The sequence below is a fragment of the Schistocerca nitens genome, chromosome 6 (genome assembly GCF_023898315.1).
Source record: "Schistocerca nitens isolate TAMUIC-IGC-003100 chromosome 6, iqSchNite1.1, whole genome shotgun sequence".
In the NCBI taxonomy this organism is placed as follows: domain Eukaryota; kingdom Metazoa; phylum Arthropoda; class Insecta; order Orthoptera; family Acrididae; genus Schistocerca; species Schistocerca nitens.
This window is the reverse complement of record NC_064619.1, coordinates 101,856,893-101,862,742: the sequence shown is the minus strand read 5'-3', so window position 1 is coordinate 101,862,742 and position 5,850 is coordinate 101,856,893.

Below are 5,850 nucleotides of genomic sequence, written 5' to 3'. Positions count from 1 at the left end.
ATTCTGAAGGAGGACAGACAAGCGTAGTGTAGGCAGTCTCATTGGCAGACTTGTTATATTTTCTAAGTGTCCTGCCAATAAAACGCAATTTTGGTTAGCCTTCCCCACAACATTTTCTATGCGTTTCTTCCAATTTAAGTTGTTCATATTTGCAAGTCCTTTCATATGAATGTTAAGTATGGACCTAATGCATCAGTATACTCTGTATGGAACCTAACTGGTATACAGTCTGGACCGAAAGACTTGCTCTTGATAAGTGATTTAAGTTGCTTCACTACTCCGACAATGTCTACTTTCTGGTTACTCGTGTCGGCAGCTGTTCTTAATGCGAATTCTGGAAAATTTACTTCGTCTTTTTTGGTGAAGGAATTTCAGAATTTGTTATGTCCATTTTTTATTATATATTTTTATATCTTTCTTATATATTTCTTATACCCATTTTAATACGAGCATATGTAAGTACTGTATTTTACCCGTATTTCCCTATAGCTTACACCAACTTTTCTGAGAATTTTGAGCATGCTGCACGATATCACAATGTCTAAAGGGTTTTGCACCTCGACAAACTCTATGATAGCGTTAGAAATTTCTGAAGCTTTTTTTTTTTTTCATTATAAAGTGGGACGTTTGACAACTTCTTTGGTTCGTTGAACTTTACGAAGGTCAAACAGATTGCCATCTAATGGATCTTAAATTTTTCTCTTCTCTCTTGTGTGTGTTACTCTTGTCATAAAGTTGGAGCTAACAGCTGTTAAGGGGACTGTGCGATACTGCAGGCATTTATCTGACCTTAATGTCATAGGGATGGCGTGGATAAATTTCTTCCAAACGTCTGAAGATATCTCCAGCCCCATGGGTTCTCAAATCAGCTTCAACAGTTGTTTGGCTGCTCCTGACACCAGAAATCTCTGAAAAAATTTTATGTGTGCTTTCTGCCTTATTATATCGCACGTCTCCCAAAGCTGCGCCAGATCCTGACTCGGATATTGGATCCCCTAAGTCCTCCATATGCATATACTTTCACAAAACAAATACTTTTTCAGGTTAGATCCCTGCAGCAAAATTCTGGAAAACAAATAATGGATAATATAAATGTTCTTTGACAGGTTTGCCTGAGACAAGGGATGTGACCTCCGAACTAGTTGCCGCGAGCAAAAGATAAATAAATAAAATGAAACCGAGTGGAGCTGCGGAAAGTTTACTTTCGAAACACACTTTGTCAGTGCTTCAGCCGCAAGAGGTAACATTTTTTGTGATAACAGTTGATACATTAACGGTTGCTCAAGCAGTACATTTACTAGATAATACTTATAGTAACTTCAAATGATGACAATACCTTTCCTCTTTCCTTCTCACAGCCTTTATCTGTTCGGATAAAGCGTATTTTAAAATAAAATGAACGTGGAAACACGTGTAATAAATTTTACATAACCAAAACAGCTGAAAACTTATATGCGTGCCCTTCACTCTGTGTCGAAATGACATGCGCCTGGGGCGATGTAATGCTAATTATTCAGACTAGCAGCACGTTGCTTATTCGAGTTGTTGGACATTAATTACATCGCGTAACGTCAAGGAGCAATATGTACAACATGTCTTCGACAACTTTGAACTAGTAGCCAAGGATGGCGCTCGTTTCCATGCTGTGAGAGGAGTTTTCACCAACTTTGTCTCCTGAAACAAGATAGGACGAGAGGCTTTGATGTCGTTCTTGGCACTCGCCTCCATTAACAACTGAGCTAAAATTACCTAAAGTAGAAGAAAGAAGCTCTTCCTGTGATACTAGCAAGAGTGTCTGCCCTAATAATCATTTTAAGATAGTTTTTTGCGAATGTATAATATTAGCTACACAAGAATCGTAGCGCCACCTCCTGTGCACTAAGGCACACCACTGAATTCAGCGTACGTTACACTCTGCTGCCGAAACAATTGTGCACGTTGGAAATGATAAACTCTGTCCTACTGCCGTAACATTACCAGAAAGGTCAAAGCCATAACATTACCAGAAAGGTCAAACTGCAGGTACCACTCGTATGACCCGATACGGAGTTCTGCCTTTCACATTTTTGTGTCTCATAAACATAAACATTACTGTTCATTTTTGTATCTGGAAAAATATAATTTAGTGAATTTCTAATACTTCTAGTCTCCATCTTCGAAAAATTCCTAGATTAGCCAGTAGATGATCTGCAGGTAGAGTATTTGTCATTTTTCTCGCCATGCCATAGCTTATATATAGTAAGCCTCTTCAAAAACCTCTGTAATACGCTTCTGCATTAGAAGACATTTAGATTCCTGAGTAATATCTGCTGAGTGTGTGAATTCTTTGAAACCTGCATCACTCGGCTCCAGTCATACAATGCATGCTTTCTTTGCTGAGAGTTTGGTGATATTCGCTTTACGAGCAGTAGGCCCTGTTTGAAGCCATAATTCCTCTCACTCCTAAAGTCGGTTACAGAACGCATCAGCAGAGTAGTCAGAAGCCACGGTATTGACACAGTAATTAAACGAATAGGAAGATGCGCGAATATTGGAACACTGCACTGGTCTTACGCCCTCCGCCTACACAGTAGGGTAAATCAGCGTGATATGGTGAACAAAACATTTGGGCCTCGTAGAAGACAAGAAATCGTTTATTTAAACAAAATAAAAACACCCTCATTTCACAAAATACATAAGTAACACATTAACAGTACCACATCCTCTTTAAGGCACTACAAAAGATAAAAAAAGGAAAAACAATACTTCAGCCGACCCTTGTGGACGAGCGGTTCTAGGTGCTTCAGTTCGGAACCGCGCGACTGCTACGGTCGCAGGTTCGAAACCTGCCTCGGGCAAGGATGTGTGTGATGTCCTTAGGTTAGTTAGGTTTGAGTAGTTCTAAGTTCTAGGGGAGTGATGACCTCAGATGTTAAGTCCCATAGCGCTCAGAGCCATTTGAACCATTTGAACTATACTTATTTTTATCAATTTCACCATTTCACGCTTTGGGTGAAATGGTGAACTTATTTCCCATGCTTTTTGCCACATACATCACCCATAGATACATATTTTGAACAGTCTTCATGCAGCCAACTTTGGCAGCTAGTACATTTGATCCAATCCACATCCATTTTAGTGCAACTGTACAGTCCACCGCACCCTACACAACAACACTCTTCGTCATCCGCGTCGTCATAATCGGCTTGCAATTGGACATCCAGTGACGAGTCGGATTCGGTGTCAGTGATAGACGCTTTTCGTTCCTTAGGCTGTTTCTTTTTGATAATTCCTTTGGTAGTCTCTTTGGTTACGGTTTTTCCTTTGGTTACGGTTTTCCCTTTGGTCCTCTTTCTAGCATTTGCTCTACTCTTCAGTGACTCATTTTGTCGTTTTCTGTTTCGTAGGTTGTCGACGTTTTCTGGAGAAGTCAAAACCTCAGCTAAAGCTCTGGGCTTCTTCCTTGCAGATGCCACTTAATCTAGGATAGGTATCAGCGAAATATGGTCCAAGAGTTTGCCAGGGGTTATTTAAGATTCTTCTGTTGCCACTGTCGAGGTCATATGTGTTGCTCCTGATGAAGACTGCATGTTTTCCTGTGGATTTTCCGCCCGTTGCGAACAGCTCAGTTGTGGTGAAGCTTGTATGTGTTCAGCTCCCTGGTCGTTATCTACGTCTGCAGTCGCTTTTTCCGAGGGATTAGGTATCTCCTGCAGGTGCGGACAACTTGGTCGAGGTGAAGTAGGTCGCTTTTCATGTCGTTCGTTGTTTTCCTGATGTTTATCTGAAGCTGATGTTAAAAACGGGTATTCTGGGATGACATCAGGACTAAACTGGGTGATTCCTGTGCTTCTGAACCCAGATATTGCATTCTCTGTCTAGCTGCTTGTACCCATGTCTTTGTAAGCAGTCCTCAGAAAACTCATCTGGAAATTTTTCTAAAAGGATTCATTGTAATGTACGAATTGCAAGCACTATTATTACAGGATTTCAGAGCTTTAAAAATGCTCTGTCTAGTTGCTGCAGATAGTGTGTGGTGTGGCTGGGTAGACAGGGTAAAATTATGTTGTTTTCTTCTGCAAACTATAATGTATCCACGCTGCTGCAATGAGAGCCATGTCCATCCAAAACAAGCACGACTGTTCCCTCAGGTCTCCACGGTGCAAAATGGTTCCTTAGCCACAGAAGAAAAATATCATTTGTTACGTACGCCGATTTTGTGACACGAAAATCGTGGAACACGGTGGCATACCGTCTTTGTACTCGGGCTTTTCATTTTTTCTCTTCAAAACACAAGCTGGGGGTAAAAACATGCCCTCTTCATTGCAGCAAGCGATTAAAGATATGGTTTCACCCTTTTCACCGTATGTTATCGCTGGGACGCTCTTATACCCTTTTTCTGACAACACGGAACGTGGTCTATTATTCAGCTAAAGTCCGGACTCATCTACGTTGAATATATTTCCCGGCTTATCAAGAAGTTATGCTATACCAAGATGTTCTGCAGCAATGAAAAATAGTCTGAAACGATTTTCGTACTTAAACCCCTTGACCCTGCTTGTGAAACTCCTTCCGATTTGTGGGTTGAGAGTTCTTTTTAAGAATAAATGCAGCCAGTCCATTCCAGCAATTTTCTTTTCTGGGTTAAATTTGTGATGTTGGTTATACTTCTCAGCTAGGTTATATGCCATGGTACGTACTTCTGTCCTTGTCGGTACAAATCGAAAGTTTTGTGATTTTATGATTTGTTTTACCAACTTTTTCTCACATTCTTGTGTTAGTACAGGCGGCCCACCCAAAGGATTTTTCGTAAAGCACCCGTTTGCTAATCGTCTCTCAGCGTCGACCATGAACGTGAAACTCCTTTGAGGCTTAATTCAGGCTTATTCCATTTTGCACCGCTTTTACGGCATCATTAAGGTGCTCCTCTGTCCAAGCAGCACGGTTGGATACTTTTTGTCTTTTGTAAAATGTAGGCATCTTTGCCTGGAACAATGGCGGTAGTTACAGCATTTACTTTTTTAATCACTGACAAACCAAATTGCGCTCGCAGAAATATACATACAAACTAATTTTTAAATTGACGATTGTATTGAGACGTCGGATAAAACAGAATATAAGTCTCGCATGGGATAGGGAACGATAACATTTCATGACTTGTCAGAAACCCTGATTGGGATGTACCTAAATAAAAGCTTTACACTTCACACATAAGAAAAGTTCTTCACCGTAACATCCCTGCCCGATTTCACCATTTCTCTCATTTGCTATGGGTGAAACGATGAATAGCACGGCAAGAAGTTCAAAACACTAGACGCAACGATTTCTAGGTTATATAGTACATAAGCAGTATAAGAAGGCAGAATATATCAACAAATACCCCGCGGACTACGCTGCCTGAAGTAACATCTACAAATGCATGTAGCATATAAAAATTATTTAGCATCGAAAACAGTTTTGTACAAAGTACTTACGGTTTTTACAAAGGAGCTGGTTTTCAATACGTGCACCCTGCACAGATGATCAGAGACTGTTGGTATGCAGACATACAGAGACATGTGTTTAACCACCAAAGAATTAAAGCAATTCACCATTTCACCTGATTCACCATATCACCCTGACTTACCCTGTATAACTCCTTTGCACATGTGATCAAGTGAATATAGAAACGACAAAGGAAGCATTAACACCCGCCTTATGGAACAGGGCAAAACAGATAAATCAGCAGTAGCAAAGCTTGCCCTGAGCCCAGAGAACCAGCAAATTTATGTCTTTCATGCTATGGCTTTTTCAACATCGAATCATTACTATGTTCAGATGTGGAGAGAGGGCATATAAGTAAAGAAAATAAGGGCTGAAATTAAGCATGTT